Genomic DNA, 18660 nt, shown 5'->3' with positions numbered 1-18660 from the left:
TATTAAAATATAATGTCTAGGCACTTTTTTGGATCATGATCTTCCAGAAGTCTAGTAATTTTTATATTAACCCTCCTGGATCTATTTTACAGATTAGTTATTTTTTTCTAATATTATATTTTACATTTTTTCTTTTATTTGTTCTTTTGATTCTGTTTATTGTTTATTAATGTCTCATAAAGGCATTAGCTTCCACTTCCCAATTCTCATTTTTTTCAATGAGCTTATACACCCCCTTTTTCATGTGGCCAATTCTGATATTTGAATTCTTTTCAGTGAATTTTTTAATATCTTTTTTTTTTTCCATTTGACTAATCACGTTTTTCAAGGCAGTCTTCTCTTGATTGTATTTTTGTGTCTCCTTAACCATTTGACCTGGTCTGTTTTTTAAGGTGTTATTTACTTTAGTATTTTTTGTGCTTTCTTGTTGCCAACCAAAGGATTGACCCTTTTTCATGATTTTTTTGCATCACTCTTATTTCTCTTCCTGATTTTTCCTCTACCTCTCCTACGTGATTTTAAAAATCCTTTTTGGATTGTCCATGGCCTGAGACAAATTCATATTTTACTTTAAGAATTTGGATTTAACAGTTTTTACTTTAATATTTTCTTCTATGTTTGTGTTTTGATCTTACCTTTTACCATAGTAACTTTCCACAATCCTGATCTTTTTTCTTTCTGTTCATTCATTTTCTAGTCTATTTCTTGACTGCCCAAGTAGAGAGAACACTGTCCCAAACTTCAGATTTTCAAAGATAATTTTAGGGACCTGTAAATATTCCGTTCTTCCAAGGTGGTATGATCAAAGGAGGTGTGCTTACTACATTCCTGGCCTAACCTCTGGTCAGTGAGCAATCATAAGGACTCTTTTCCACCCTGGAACTCTGACCAGGGTCTCAGCTCCCCTGTGGCTACAAGCTCTGATGTGCTAGTACTCATCCTTGCCATGGCACTGAGACCCAAGATTGTGGTCCTCAACCAAACATGGAAAATACAACAAAACCCTTCCCCTGGTGCCATCAGAGGGACCCCTTTAATCCCATTCTGATTTGTTGTCTGAGTCCCATCTTATCTCTGGGCTAAGAAGTCTGTTAAACTTTTACTGCTTCCAATGATTAAGTTTCTCCCAAGGCCTACTGCTAGCTTATATTAGTTCCACCAGCACTGCCTTACTCTCCACTCCCACTTCAATGGAACAGAACTTTCCTGAAAGCCTTCTAAGTTGTCTCAAGCTGGAAAATAATTTCATTGAGTCTTTTTGTGAGTTCTGATGCTCTCAGATTTCTTTTGAAGGTATTTGTTGGAAGAACTCTGAAAATTCCTGGCCTTTTCTCTTATTGACTACAACACTTCTAATATGATGTATTTCGTAGACACATTGCTTCCCTAGTTACATTTCTTTTATCCCACCCCATTTTGTAAGTAACACACATAGCTCTTTATTTAAATATGTTTTTACTATAAATTATTCCACAGGTATAGCTTAATGCCTTCTGCAGTCCTCTTGGACAAGGCTTGAACAAATTTCAGTTGCTGGATTTTCATAGTACCATGGCTTTATGCCAGACACTGGGATACAAATATATAGGGGAAAAAATCCTCTTTTCATGGAATTTACATTCAATTATGGACTCAATCATTGAATATATAAGTAAACAGGAAAAATGTGAAGAGAATAAATGCAACTAAATCTATTTTGGTAAACTACATATATACCACCATACACAATAATTTGAAAAACAAAACTTCATTGTATTATATAATTTTATTCAGAGAAAGCAGAAATGGTAGTGCTTGTGGGGGTTTATTAATTGCTTCCAGGATAGCTTTTGGGTCCTAAAGGGAGAAAAGATTGGATGCTGGGTGGAAGTTGGATATATAGAGAGAAGGGCAAATGACTGCTCAGTATTTTACTTACCTGCTATATAACCCAGGAGCTATTTTGATGAGATGTCATTATATTCCTTGTTGAAACTTTCCAAAAGAGCCTCTAAAGATCTTCTATATTCTTTCAAAGGCTTTTTAGTCAATTGGACTCCTAATCCTACAGTGGCATATTGCCTCATTTTCCCATTTTCTTTTAATTTCCTGAAAAGATTTTAAATTCAACTGGATGCTCAATTCAGAGTCTGACTTCTAGATTCATCAAAATTATTTGGAAGCTTGTCTTGAAATACTGGTATGAAATATTCCAGTAACCGCAAAAGAATTTGGGACAGGGGGTAGGGTTAAATGCAGAGAATAGTTTTACCTGTATACCCTTTCACTTTTAGGGATATCATTATCTAGCAGGACTTTGTGAATTATTTAAATCCTGATAGCAAAGAATATAATAGATGCTGAAATATTTCTGGTTCATTTTTGAAAAGTTTCAACATAAATAAAGTTCTCACCAAAGCATAATTAATCCTGTGAATCTTTTGGCTAGCACCTATAATTGTGTACCCCTACAAGTAGAAGCAGAAACAAAGAAGAAAAAACTTCATTAAAAAAAAAAAAAAACAACTAAGACTTTTACATTTATTTTGCCTGTAGATGGCATTGTTGAACTTTCTGAAAACTTAGAGAAGTCAGAAAACTGCATTAAGAAGAAAACAAAATTAAACTTTGTTTATCGTTTCCTCCTTCTCTTCTCCCTTTTTATTTCTTATCTCTTTACTTCTGCCTCCCTCCGTCCTTGTCCTTTACCTTCTCCGTGTCCTTTTCTTCTTCCTTCTCTTCCTCCATCTCCTTCCTTCTTCCTTTCCTTTGTTCTTTCTTCTTTGGTTTTCTTTCTTTCTTTCTTTCTCCCTTTATTACTTTTTCCATTCTTCTTCCTCTTCCTATTCTTCTTTCACATAACTTTACAAAAGAGATAAGGAGATATAACATGAAAATTAAATTTCAAATCCATACAAATACTGATGACAGGTTAAATATATGTTCTAATAATTGGACTGCTATATTAATTAATAAAAGCAAAAAGAAGAAAAAAAGTTTTTAGGTTAAACTAAGGATTATTTAAAATGATAACTATTAAAGTTATTTTGTTACAGAGGAGAAAAAGGGAGACTATAAAGGTGTTGTCAGATTTTTTTAATGGAGAAACAGAAAAGACATCAGTGTCTAGAAGAACATATCAGACCAGCATTTATGATTAAGTACAAAAGGTATAGTTTTGTGAAAGGTTAAAGATCCATCATCTCCTCTCTCTGGAGAGTACAATAAATGCAAGTTTCATTAAAAAAAATAACCATGGTTGAACCATGTTTGGTCAAAACCCTTACAACTCTTGATAGCATACTTGTTTTGAATTATAAAATACAAAATCTCCTTGTGCTCCAGGGATCATCTTGACTACTAAGAGAAACTTCTTTTTAAACAATCAACTGAATATATGTAATACCTTACATCAAGATCATTTTCCATAATTTATTTGTTACCCACATTCCCTGGAGTTTTACGTCTCTAAGCTTTTAACCTGAGTATAACAGAACTTCTAATCAAATGTTTGAATATAGAATTTCAGAATTGGAAAGAAACAGACATATTTTGATGAACATTAACCCTCTCCCCAATTTGAAAAAAAAAATTAGACAACTAAGGCTCAGGTCTGTGAAGTAAACTGCCTAAAGTCAAACAGTTAGTAAGAAGAATAGACCAATTTCTAAACCAGCTCCTTTATAATATTCTTTATAGAAAGATTCCAATAATTTTCCTATTATATCAGCTGTCCCTACAATGTACTATTGAGTTTCATGGGGAATTTTTATTCTAATAGGTTGATGGCTTATTGTTTACTGGATCAAATTTAAGCTCTTCTGCCTAACAGACTGGCAAAACTGCTAGCCTCAAATCCTGCTCACCCACCCTTTCCTGATGTTTCATTGTGCCATTGTATATTCCTTTTGCTCTACCCAGGCTAGTCTCCTATTTTCCCTTGTGAAAAAAAAAAATCTCGTTTCTTCTTTCATGCTCCATCTATCCTTTAAATGTGTTCTCATCTCCTGTTTTCCAGTGCCTATCACTTCGAATGAAAAATATCTTTGCCTCATTGACACAACTTTAAAGCTGATCACCTCCCTTACTTAATTTTAATGCATCATCAACTCCCCCCTCTGCAAAAGTAAAAAGAAAAATAGTACCCTTATAACAAATATGCACAGTCAAGCAAAACCATTTCCACACTGTCCGTATCTAAAGATGTATTTCTCATTCTATACTATCACCCCTCTGTCAAGAAATGGGTAGCAAATTTTATCATCATATTCTGGTATTATGGTTGGTTATTAAATTTACTAAAATGCTCATGTCTTTCAAAGTAGCTTAGTTTTTACAATGTTGTTAATGTATAAATTGTTATGTCCTGGTTCTGCTCATTTCACTCTGCATCAGTTCTTTCAAGGCTAAGTTTCTTTGAAATTGTGTCTTTCATTATTTATTATAGCACAATATTAAGTAAAAACTATGAGGTGTTGTGAAGAGGGGCATTTTGTTCAATGGAGATGACATTCAAGAGACCTACCAATTCTGAAATCCTGTGATTTTTTAATATGATTTCATATTATTGTAATGAAGAAAATTGATATTTTCTTATAAATTAAGTTTATTTGAATCTGTGATCCCAATAATGGATTTAACTTCTTATTCCAATTAAGTTTGCAATCCATCCATGTTTTTCCACCTTGTCTAATGCTTATCCATGTTCTCCAATCAATATTCCAAAAATAATTCCCCTGGGTCTTTTAATATCTTGTCATATGAATTAAATAAAATATATTTTTAGAAACTCATAAATATCCTTTACCCACTTTATATTCTATTTGCATGGTCGACAAACTGGAGTAAATATGTGTGTAATATTCATAATTATATACATATATGACACATACATAATATGCATATATGTATATATGTGTATATACATTTGCATAAACAAATATCCCATATTTTTCCTTTCAAGAGGCACATATATTTTTAAAGAATTTGGAAAAATTTAATTCAGGTTTCTTATAATTGTAATCATGGTTCTATTTCCTTTCCTTAGTTTCTTTTACCACCAAGAATGATTTAATTTGTCTCAACAGGTAATTTCTATTTCTTAATTATACGAGCATGTGTGATGTTCCAAATATTCTTCACCTCACATAACCTGCCCTAAATCACCTAGGATCATATAGCAGAGTAAGTCATACCAATTTTGTTTAATTCTTGTTTCTGCTGTTTTGCCTTTTTGGAGAGGGGGAGGCAGGGCAATTGGGGTTAAGTGGCTTGCCCAAGGTCACACAACTAGTAAGTATTGAGTGTCTGAGACCGGATTTGAACTCAGGTCCTCCTGACTCCAGGGCCAGTGCTCTATTCGCTGCACCACTTAGCTGTCCCTATTTTGTTCAGTTCTTAATTCTATATCCATATTGCTTTCAAGATGCACACATGTTATTTTGCTCCTAGTGCCTACACCAAAAATAATTACTTGGTACTCATTTTGCATTTAACCAAATGTGAAAGTGTTTTACTCCAATAGAATGTAAGCTCCTTAGGGTAAGGGCTTTAATTGCTGACTGTATTCCTAGCACCTAATACAGTGCCATGCACACCAAAAGTGTTTAAGAAATGCTTGTCCCACACCTTTTTTCTCTGCCCCCATCTACTTACTTCTTTTTAATGATATCTTGGAAAAATCAGCGCTCTTCCAGGTGATGCGATGAAATGGAGAATCTGCTTTTGGAACCTCTGGGATTGAGAAGAGAGAGACTGTAGTTTAAAAAAAAATCCTGAAAGGAAGAGGTTGTTTCTTTTCTGAACTCGATTCCCCCTCCCCCCTATTTGTAGAATCCATATTCCCCAAAAGAAGATGCTTGAGCTGGGTGGCCAAGTAGCACAGCAAGTAAGAGCATCTGCTCCGGTGTCAGGATGACCTGGAGATCGAATCCTGGGCTCAGACACTTAGCACCCACCCAGAAACACCTGGCCTTGTAACCTTGAGCAAGTTACTTACCCCCAATTGCTTAGGGTCCGCCAGGTGCCTCAGGGAATAAGATCACCGGCTCCAGCGTAGGGATGACCTGGAAATCGAATCCCAGCTCAGAAAATGCTTGAGCTTGAGAATTCTTCCTCTACAGTGAAGACGGTGAGTGTGGGAGTCAGCACAGAGACCAACCACAGAAGGTCCAAGCAGGAGGTAGAAACAGATTAGATTGTTCTTCGAAGGATGCAAAAGCAGATAGACTATGGGTAACGAACCAGTGCTTCTTGCTGCAAGTCCCTAAGGCAGCATGGCAGCCATGATTTCACCCTCAAACACCTGACAAAAGCTGAGATGAGGTAATGGCAACGAGCCCTACATGCTTGTCCCTCCCCACCCCCCAAGTCATCCTTTGTTGTACAAGGAGAATGATGTGTGTTCTTTTTGTATCTGGCTACAGCAGGAAGTGGAAAATCTTTCAGGAACCATGAATTCAGGATATTCAGATGATTTCTTGGAAAAACTGGCTCAGTGTTCAGACTCCCATGTGTAATCCAGATCAAGAACAAATGAGAGCCCAGTTTAACATGTTGGCTTTTACCACTTCACTTCCACGTCTCCAGCTGGAAGTTCCCTGTCACTGGCTGTACTGCTTGGGAGATCATGAAAGCTACCTACCATTTTCAATGCTGGGGGATGCTGGGTTTGTTGAGAACACAAGGCCTTTTTAGGAAATTGGTTCCTGAAGGCCAAGCATGCTGCTCAGCTCTTTGGGGCAAGACCATCATTGACCCTTCATGAATAAATTGCCCCCTACTTAGCTTACTGTCCTACCTTACTATTTTTGCTTTCCTATTCCTTCCCTGTTTCATAAAATTGCCAGCCTGCAATAAGAAAAACCTTTTCACTTAGCTCAAACTTGGATTAATATCTCTCCTCTACCCCTTTGCCTCTCAAAAAAAATGCTTATTAATTGATTGATTCATAGGATATCTCTCTTTTTTTTAGCAATGCAAGAAAAGCTTAAATATATGTCTTAAAACTAAGATAAAGGTTATTTACTTGTTTCTTTTTTCCTCTTTTTAATGCTTCATATAATTACAAAGAGAAAAATATCAACCCAAGATAAGAAACAAATGTCAGTCGTACCAACCACCAACCAAATAAAATTCATAAGGCAGGCAAAGGTACTTGATTGAAGTGGGAAGATACCCTGCGGGGAGAATGGGAAAGAGAATAGTCTAAATATGTCAGCTCATTGGCACCTCCTTTACCACCATTTCACAGGAGATCTTGTAGAATAGACTCCAGAATCTTGAACCAAGAAATTTGGAAATAAAAGTACTCTCTATACCATCATCTTTACTTTCATTCCAATTCCCATGAATATCATTATGAGAAAGAATCATTGTAGAAAGGAGATCTACCTTCTTAACCATCTCTAAATGGTAAAGAGATGACCATCTGTCACCAATAGATAGACACAGGAGCTATGGGAGTAGAAGAAACCTCCAAGACCACTGTGCCTGTTTTAAATCTAGCTCTCACAGGCATCATTTTTGGATGCAGCCTCTGTGGAAAGAAAGACTGGTAACTACTTCTCCAGATGCTATAGCCACAGTTACTGAATATACAAAAAAGAAAATTGTTGATGTCAATATCGTTGGCATTGTTGAATGATTCAATGTCAGAAATTGATATTTTAATAGTGGAAATGGAGTTAAAGAAGAAGCAGCAGCAGGATTAATAGCAGTTTTGCTCCTACCCTAAATACTATGAGATTTATCTATATGACTTCCAGCTGAAAATCTTCCATATTTATTGTCTCTCTCTTTAAATTGTGAACCTCTTGGGAGCGGGGTTAGTCTTTCTTTTATATTTGTAATTCCAGCACTTAACAAAATGTCTGGCACATAGTAAGCACTTATTTCAATATTATTAATTAATTTCTTCATTCATTCATTTGAAACTTTTCTGTAACTGTAATATTTTCCTTTTTTTTTGCTTTTATTTCTGACAGTTGTCAACTTTAAAACTGCAACTCCCCCCTGCAAAAAAAAAAAACTACCTCCATTTCCTTTCCCCTCAATCCTTATCTTCTTGATTTCTAAATTTTAATGATGCCAATATTTCTTAAAAATAAGTTGTTTTTCATTTTTTAAAGTTCGTTATTTTATGTGTTTGGTTTTAGTTTTTCCAAATACTTTAAAATTGGTACATTTAGTGAAAAAAGTTGAAAATTTTTTTCTAATACCTACACACACACACACACACACACACACACACACACACACACACACACACGGCATGCACACACCCCAGATTGTAGGGTCAAAAATAGGGATTGATTTCTTTGTTACAATCTCCCATGGTACCTTTTCTCTCCTAAAATATATGTCAACTTTCATCTACCACACAACTTCCCTCAGGACTAGGGGCCTTCCCACTTTGGAAAATTCATGTTTCTCTGCAGCCTTCATAACCTGACTTATCTCTTTACCATTTGGTTCTCCATCTTGGGGAACAATATAATCCTCTTGGGGATCATATTTGGAGATGGGCCTAGGCCAGTCAAAGTTCCTGTCTTGGCTTCTAACTTCACCCAATTAAATCATGCCCTGCTTCCCTGTCTCTCAAATACCCAATTTCAAGATCCCTCTGTCTGTTTTATTCCATTAGAATGTTAGATACCTGTGGGCAGAGGCTATCTTGTTTTTTTTTTGTTCTTGTTGTTTTTGTATCTACAGCACTTAGTAAGCTGCCTGGGACACACTAAGTGCTACATTATAAGAAATGCTTATTGTCTTGCATTATGTATAAGATGTGGATTTTAAATAATGTGATTATCCCTAATATTCCTAGGTAACAATTATTCAAAGTTGTTTTAGTTATAAAAGCACTTTACATGGTCAGAGTCCCTGAATTTCATATCTTGGCTCTAACATTTAACTGTACCATATATATTTACAAGTCATTCATCTCTAAGGACTTAACTTTCTCTTCTTTGAAATCAGAATGGCAATAGCTATATTTTCTATCTCATAGAGCTATTGGAAGTGAGAAAACAAAATTTAAGGTACTATATAGATTTAAGGAATTTTAGCCAGAGAAAATAACATTTATTCTGATGAATCAAAGGTGCAGTGCATGTAAGGAAATCTGGAAACAAGATTTTTCTTTCTATTGTCTTGTCTCACATTCAATTTTGTATTTCTGGTAATATCAAGCAACTTTATTTTAAAAACTTAATTTTACATATTTAATATAGATAAATAGGGAATATACCCAAATATGGCATGTGCCTACTACAATCCTATGAAATATGGAGGCACATATAATGGTGGGGCTAATTTTTGAGTCCTAAATATTCTTCAGAAGAGGCAGTATGTCTTGGTATATGTCTTAGGGCAATTCTTAGATTAAATAAGAAATAGATTTTAGTCCTTCCTCTCACAAGTGCTGGTTGGGTGATCACTGGTAAATTACTTAACTTCTAAGCACATCAGAAAAATATCTGACAGACAAAACTTCCACACTGGGAATCCCTTACAATGATAAAGTTAAGTGTGGGACAGGACCATATTTTTACATCGTTGTATATATGCATGTACAAAATAAAAATTTCTATATTTTAATATAAGTTTAATTGTATATGCTATTCTATCTTTTTTCATTTTCAAAATGGCTGGTTATTGGATTGTTTTTTTTTCTCAAATGGACAAGAGGTACATATGTGCAGGGGTTAAAGAGGACTGAAAAATATAGTCTTCAATGAGTATATATCATTTAATATATATTTTATTGAAATGTATGACTTATATCAATGATAACCACAGCAGATATACATATGTATGTACATTTTGTCTGTATAAATGTGTAATTGGATGCACATTTCATATATATCATATGTAATTAAACAGGTACAAATGCCCCATATATAAATGAAATGTGGCACATACATCATACACACATTACACAAAAGTGAACAGGTATGTACATGTTCAAATGTCATCTGTCAATGTCACCCCCCCCATAAATGAGTGGGATGTGCCTCAAGTATAATCACTTATATCATTCCTACCTCTCCTTGTAAAATTTCATTAAAATTGAACTTTCCAATGAAAGGTTTAAAGACACCCTCCTTACATTCTCATGAATATTCACATATACACATACTTCATGTACTTAATTGTGGTCAGGAATAGGTCAAATATTGGACTAATTTGCCAGTGTAAAACAAATACAACATGAATTTATTCAGTAAAGAAAGAATGCATGCAGAGTTCTAGAAATGAAGGAAATTTTTTTGTGATGCAGAAGAAATTACTTTTTGCATAGATAGTAATGCTTCCAATGTTAATCTAAACATCAGTAAGTGAAATATTTACATTTCAAGAAATACTTCTTGCGTGATAGCAAAATCCTTAGTCACATAGTCACTTTATTTTTTTGCAAAATGTAGCATTTTACTGATGTATTTTGCAATATCTCTGGTATCTCTGTTTAATAAGTCAAGGTCAGTGTATCCTTTCACATATGCAACAAACTAAGGCACTGAATCACACAACAATAGGAAACTGAAATGTTAATTTTTTTTCCTGTTTTTTAGAACATTAGGCCTCAGGTAGGCAATCCTAAAACCCAAATCCTCTGACAGAGGTTTGCCTAATCCCTAGACATTTATCTTTGCTTTTCCTTCAGTGTCACTTGTCTTTATATCCAGTCTTAAATTATCTGCCTATCCATCCTTCCTTGTGCAGTGTCTGGGTTTTAAAATTCTGACTCATTTTTTAAGTTTGATGCTATATATGTGCTCCTTTCTTTCTTTCCAATATCAATATTTACACTGCTTGACAAAGTTCATTGGTATTTCTTTCCAATCTTGAACAACAAAACATAAACTAACACAAACCTCCCTAACACTAATATTGTCTTGCTGAGTTGAAAAATTGTGGAACAAATTGGGCAGAAAATATCAACTGAGTCTGTGAATTGTGAATTTGTGCACGTGTGTGAAGTGACATTTAATATGAAGATTGTCTCCAGGAATTTTTAGAGAATTTTGCCTATGTTTAATGGGAAAAGAAATGCTGCTAAGCCTCAAATTCAAAACTATAGAGAGCTGCTTATAAGAAAATATTTCTAAAACTGATAGTGTTTCTAGATTTTCTTTTTAATATTACTATTCAAAGCCCAAAATTCACATTATTGCAGGGCCCAAGAAATAGTCTTATTGCCAAGTATTTTTCTGTTTTGCCACTACACACACACACACACACACACACACACACACACACACACACATGCATATATTTGAATGCATGTATGTGTATGTGAACACATTTGCCTAAATATGCTTTCTATTAGGAAGCAAGGAGACAGTCATAAGACCCTTATATCAGTCTTAGAAAATATAAGTGTTATGAAGTGACAGGTAATGGAACTAAATTTAATCAAAAGGAAAAGAAGCCTGGACATCATATAACCCCCTATTATTGAAATCCATTGTAGCACTGAGTTATAAATTGGGAGAGAATTTGAAATTACAAGGACCTACTTACAGTAATAGCTATCATTGGACAAATTATGCCTCAGAACAAAGACATAGATAGATAGATAGATAGATAGATAGATAGATAGATAGATAGATAGATAGATAGATAGATGATAGATAGAATAATAATATATGGAGTGCTAATACCAGAGCAGTTCTATTCAAATATATGTTGTGCTACACCAATGTTTACCTAAGCTATAGACCCAGACTAGCTATAGAAATGCCTAACTTTGAATATATGTATTGTATTTTCTATAGGTCCTGTGTCACATTGATTCCCACCTACTTATAGAAATATTCCCATATGTCTCCTGGCAAAACTTACTAATCTCTCTGTAAGGGAATAAATATGATTGTCTAACTAATGTCATAGAAGGGAGAGAGAAAATTAATGGAAAGGTTCTGGAGACAGTATCCCTATGGATTTTTCCCTGGTTTATTCTCTTTCTCCATGTGCTAAGGCAGAGTACTAGCTCCAAGTTGTTTGAAAGTTTCCTCATCAAGGCTCACTTTTGGTTATTATAGATCTTATTTTATTCCCTGGCAATTGTTTGCTGACCCAAATCAAAGATGTAAGATACTCCAAGCCAAACACACCTCTTCTTCTCTTTATCAATGAAAAATCTTTCTAGAAAAGTCTTATCATCATCATGATCATCTGTTATGGGAATGGGAATACAAGATCTTCCCTGCCCTTAGGCCCTTTGATAGGCTTAAGTGCACCTGGAGCCTGTGGCAGGAAGCTTGGTTTTCAGGAATGCCCACACCTTGGTCCTTTGTGATTGGGCAATGGGTCAAGAGGGTTGTAACATTCTCTGAAAAAGGAGAAGGCTATATAAACCGTGATGTAAGGCTTTGTTTTGGGGTCCACTTTGAGAAGTGTTGTGTGATTTGACCAGATGAGACTCTGAGCAGCCATTGAGCCCCCTGGCTTTGAAAACCCAGATGTTGGTGCTTCCCTCTCTGGTAACTGTGACTAGGTGTGGATGTAATGGTCAGACAGATGGAGGCCAGTCTGCTGAAATCTTTCTCTGTCTTCTTGTAACTTCTGCTTGTAATGTGTCTGTATATTCAGAACTTTGGGGTGCTGACTTTTTTCCCCTGAACTAGATAAATGATATGTTTGATTGATTAAAGCAAGATTATTAACCAATTTTGAGTTGCTTTCCTTTATAAAAGCAAATCTAAGAACCTGTGTTGGTAGCCACCCTGAGAATGCTGGGGTACTTGCTACTACATCATCATAACAATAAAATAATAGCCAGCATTTCTATAATACTTAGAGGTTTTTAAAGCATTTTATAGATATTTTTGAATTTTATCTTTACAACAGTCTAGGGAAATAGATACTAGTACAGATGAAGAAATGAGGCAGAAGCTTTAAGTGACTTTCCCAGTAGATCTCAGCTAGTAATTGTCTGAGGCTGCAATTGGACTCAGGTCTCCCTAACTCAAGGTCCCAAGTCCATCCACTGTGCCACCTAAATACCTCACAAGTTGTCTCATAATTTAGACTTTAAATTTAAATTTCCTTTAAATATTTAAAATACTACAATAAATAATCAGTATCCAAGTTCTTTATATTTTGCCTTTAATAATAACCCACATTTGCTAGTATTTTCACACAGCTTTGCAAACTCCCCGAGTTATGATTCTTTTAAAATAATCTTCAATCTAAATGATTTCTGACAACCCAACTTATCAAAAGGGCCGATCATTTCAGTTTTTGTTGTTGTTCTTCACATTTTTGTTTCTTTATGCTTTGTATCCAATATTTAGTCACATATATTGAGTCGGGAAAAGAATCATTAATTTGGGCATCATTTCTTTCATCTAAAAATCATTCTGTAAACTCTCTCCTCTATCATCATGGATGGATGGGTATGAATCCTATTTTTAGGTAAGGACAGTAAGTAGGATCTGAAATACTTTCCAAAGAAAGATAACAGAAGAAACTGAGATCTGGAAAAGACAGGAGTAAGTAGTATAGAGTAATAATTATACCTCTCTGTCTTTCCTTCTCTGTTAAGTGACAGTAATTGTGAAATAAAGAGTTTATGGTATTAGCCCATTTCATCCTCATCCACTACTCCTGCAGTCACTACAAATATTCATTAAAATTGTAATTTCCACTTGTCTTCAACATATCCTAAGTATGATGTACTGCTCTTCAATTCTTCAGCCCCTGCCCTTTGTGAAAGATGTGTACCACCTTACCTAAATATGAAATGATGTGAGTGGCACATTATATTTGTGACAGGAGAAGACAAAGCTGGAATAGTTTAAATGAGAGGCCCTTATACAGATTTTCATTTAAAGTAGCTATGCCTTATATACCACACAAGTGAAGACAAAACCATTTTTTGGATGAATAGTTCTGTACTAAATTATAGAAAAGTTGGTGAATTTTTTTTAAGTATGTATTTGAAACCCACCATTGGAACAGTAGTGATACTGGAAAGGGATATGCACTGACACCATTAGTGTGATATCTGTCAAGCAGTTGCATATTAACATGAAAGTAAAATACTACTGTCTTTCCAAAGCACAGAAAACTCTTTACATTTTCAAAATGAAAGCTATATTCTAGAAATGCTTTGAAGAGTGTGTTTGAATGAGTTTTAAATACAAATTGGAAAGGCAAGTAATCATTCCAGCCAATAAAAGAAGCAATGGGATGGAGAGGGAACCGCACTTGCTGTTATAGGGAGATGTGACCACAGTCAACATTAAGTTTAAGTCAGTGTTTTGTATTATGGTGATTTTCCGGGTTTGAAGCTACATGATTATTTTTTATTGCACTGGACTTAAGGTTGACCCACAGAATGTTACCTTATATCTAATTCTTAGTCATATTATAATTTTAATCATGATAAAAACTGATTTCAAAATCTGAAGGCATTTTGGAATGGGGAAGCAGCATCTTCCCCTGAATAGTACCCATGAAACCACTAACAGGAATTCTCCCCTAATACATTAGAAAAAATTAATATATTATTATATTTAAAATATTACATTTTGTTGGGATTAAGAAGGATAAGGTAGTTTACGAGAGTGATTGTTACTTTCACAGAAAAATAGTAAATTGAAAGGTTACAGATACAAGAATGTTTTTTTTTTGGAAAGGCAGTTGGGGTTATTGCTGACTCAGAAATAGGGAGTCACTGAAAACTGTAAGCTAGAAAAGGGACATGAAAAATTCTATGCATAATTTAAACACATCCATAGTGCTCTAAAAAGGGAACAATTATCAAAATGGATGCAAACTTTGGATTAGAGACCCATGTATCTGTAATGGTTATGGAATTTGAAGATCTTCCATGCCCCTTGAACTTGCTGATATAGCAGAATGGGGTTGGGCAAGAGGAAGGTGGAGCAAAGATAGAATGAGTGTGGTGACTGGAAGTGTGGTGGCAGCAGCAGCAGTGGTAGTGTAGGAGCAAATAACTCCTTTTTTTTGAGCCAGCCAGAATTTCTGCTAAGGACTCCTGCTGAGGACTTTCAGGGATGGGGACTGAGGTGGGGAAAAGCTGCTGGGAGTGAGTTGTGTGGATGCTGAGCAGTTGCCATGAATGAGAAGTAGACTTTTGCCTGAGGTAGCCTGTTCTGTTTTGAAGGCTTGAGAATGTGGGTGTTCATTGTATTAAATATGTGTGCCAACTCTGTAGCTATTGTGATGGTTTTGACCTTCTGATTTGGGGACTCGGTTTTCTGGTATTGTAATAAATGTTCTAGCTTTGTCTTCCATGTAGAGAGCCTGGTATATCTTGTGATTATCAGCACATTTATAATTACTGTAGGCATTGTGAATATTGCATTGTTGATATAGTATCTTAACATTTGTGAAACAGGAGAGAACAAGTAATGTCTGACATGAAACTTGTATTTATGACAAACAGATGAAAAAATTCAGAAGACCTCTCAAATCTCATGGTTTAAAATTCTTCAAAAAGATGTTAACTCAGATGCATTATCTCAAAAATTAAATATTGCAAACAGAAACATAATCCCATGAAGAAGAATAAATGCCCAAATAGATTGATTTTGGTTATTGTGATGTTTATCCTGAAAGAATTCATCAAATTTAGATTTTTAAGACATACATAGGGAATAAAAGCAAAACTGGTAATGGTATGAATATAAAAGTGTGAAACAATCCTGTAAGGCTTAGGTTAAAAAAAATTAAGATGAGAATGAATTGATGTTGACACAACATGCTTAGGGCAACAAAGCCTTTTATGTTTTGAGGTTTGAAATTTAATTGTTTATTGGGGAAAGGAGGAAAGTCAAAGAAAGAATAGAAATGTTGATCATTGACAGATGGAAATTTTTTTGGAAATAACAAGATATAATCTTCACTTTTTATTTCATGTCCATTTTCTTTGCTGCAGTAAATAATTTTTGACTTAAAAAGGAGAAAAAAAACATTTTAAAAAAGTTGAAACCCAAGATTAAATAAAGGGGGAAAATAACAAAGCGTCTAGCTGTCATTGCTTAGTTCATGTAACTAGGGTTAGATAAATTTCATCCCAGAGTGCTAAAAAGTTTCTCTCTCTCTCTCTCTCTCTCTCTCTCTCTCTCTCTCTCTCTCTCTCTCTCTCTCTCTCTCTCTCTCTCTCTCTCTCTTTGTAATAATTATGGAGGCAGGAAGAAGTGTGCAGGTATTAGAGGTCAAATGCTGAGGAAAAAGAAGAGAAAGAGAAAGAGAGACTGGGGTGGGGGAAGGAAGGAATATTTAAGGGAGTAAAGAAAAAGGAAACAAAAAGGAAGTAGAGTAAGAAAAAAGGCAAGAAGTGTAATGGTAATGGGTTAGGAAGATCTTCCCCATCCATTAATAGGCCTATGTGACCTGCTTTCAACCCTGGTCCAACTCACAGCTGTGATACATCCTGAGACACAGAGCCTATTGAGAGAGGGAAGCTTGCTGAGGAGAAGTTTACTTGTAGGAAGGCTTTCTCACCTTTTGCTAATTTCTAGTTAGGCAGTGAGTCACAAGAATTGTGATGCCTTCTGACTCTGAGAAGTGTAATATATATACTCTGAACTGGTATTTTCCTTTGGGGGCTCACTTTTGAGAATATCTTGGGGTTCCCTAGTAGAGATTCTGAGTGGCTGTATGTTCAGAGCTCCCTGACTGTTAAGATGTAAAGGCTCTCTCGATCCAGGGATGTATGTAAAATATATAGCTGGTTCAGGCAGTCAGAGTCCTGTCTGTTGGTCTTTATTTCTCTGCTTGTATTTTTTCTCTTCACATTTTCTCTGCATTTCAGGGTGCTGGCTTTTCCTCTGAATTAGTTAATGCAATTAGAAAAGATTTTTGATCCCTTAAACAGCTATCTTTTCTACTAAAGCACATATAAGAACCTATGCTAGCCTGGGCATAGCATCCTGGGTATGCCAGTGTGGTTGTCACTACAAGAAGGAAAGGGAAAGAAATAGGAAGGATGACAGGAGAGAGGAAAGGAGGAATTTGGGATAAAAGAGTGATACTAGCAAATGGCAGACCAGTGAGTCTTTTTCTTAGCAAGATAGAATGAAAAGGACAGATAGTAAAGATTTAAAGAAACAGTAATCACTAAAATTCATAGAATGACTTAAAGATCATTCCATGTTATCATGAATGATTTCATTTTTTTACAAGGACACAAGACTAATAAATCAAATGAATTCTTTAGATAGGATTTATCCAAATTTTAGCCCAACATTTGAAAATACTCTCATGTTATCCTAAGGATAAGACAGATTATGATATAGATAAAAATAAATAAATGAATATAGAGATAGATTAATGACAGAGCTCAAAGACTCATTAATAGGTTTATGACATCTTAGTGCTGGGGCGGCTAGCTGGCACAGTGAGTAGAGCACTGGCCCTGGAGTCAGGAGCACCTGAGTTCAAATATAGCCTCAGGCACTTAACACAAAAATTACCTGTGTGACATTGGGCAAGTCAATTAACCCCAATTGCCCTCCAAAAATAAAAAAAAGACATCTTAGTGTGATATTTCTATAATGGTTTCCCAAAGATGATTTCTTGAGCCTATAATTCCCATCTTTTTTTTTAATGTCAATTATATGGATGATTGAATGTATGTAATGATTATCAAACTTGCAGATGACACAAACTGGGAGAGATAAACAAGGTACTAAATGACAAAGACAAGATCCAGAAAGATCTTGAAAAAGCTAAACTCTGTGTCTCAGAGGAAATTTAGTAAGATTAAATATGGTATGTTTTATTCAGATTTTAAAAAGTTAGCTTCAAAAGTACAAGATAGTAAAGGCATATATTAGTAGTTTATTCCTCTAGTGGAAAAGAATCTAGTTTTAATGGAAAAAAATCAAGAATGCAACATGGCAGGCCCCAAATAAATACAATGTTATTCTTTATAAGAAAGGCATACTGTGATTTGAAAAAAGCAAATTAAAAAAAAAATTCTGAGGTGTTACCTCTTACCTACTAGATTGGCTAATAAGAAAGAAAAGGCAAATGACAAATGTTGTACAAGATGTTGGAAAACTCAGACATCATTATACTGTTGGCTTTGGAAACTCATTCAATCATTCAGGAGAGCAATTTGGAACTATAACCAACAGGCTATAAAATCATGCATACCCTTTGACACAGCAATAGGACTACTAGGTCTGGATACCACAGGAGTTAAAAAAAATGACATATACACAAAAAATAGTATAGCAGTTGTTTTCTAGTGACAAAGAATTGGAAATTGATGTGATGATCATTACTTGGTGGATAGCTGAGCAAGTTGTTGTCTGTGATGGCAATGGAATACTATTATGCTATAAGAACCTGGAAAGACCTACATGATTTGATACACAGTGTAATGAGTGGAACAGGATAACATTGCACACAGTAAAAGTAATATTATAAGATGATCAGCTGTAAATAACTTAGCAACTCTCAAAAATACATCAAAGGACTTATGATGAAAAATGCTATACATATTTGGATAAAGAACTGATGGAATCTGAATACAGATTGAAGCATATTTTTAATAAAAACTTTATTTTTCTTGTGTTTTGAGGGAGTTGTACGTTTTCTTATATAACATGACTAATATGGAAATATATTTTGCATTACTACACATATAATTTTAGCTTGCCTTCTCAATGAGGAGTTGGGGAAGGAGAGAGAGAA

Source organism: Petaurus breviceps, unplaced genomic scaffold (assembly GCF_028583685.1).
Source record: "Petaurus breviceps papuanus isolate PSGF00001 unplaced genomic scaffold, PetGlider_PUasm1.0 90579, whole genome shotgun sequence".
Lineage (NCBI taxonomy): Eukaryota > Metazoa > Chordata > Mammalia > Diprotodontia > Petauridae > Petaurus > Petaurus breviceps.
The sequence above is the reverse complement of the archived record's forward strand: the minus strand, read 5'-3'. Positions refer to the sequence as shown.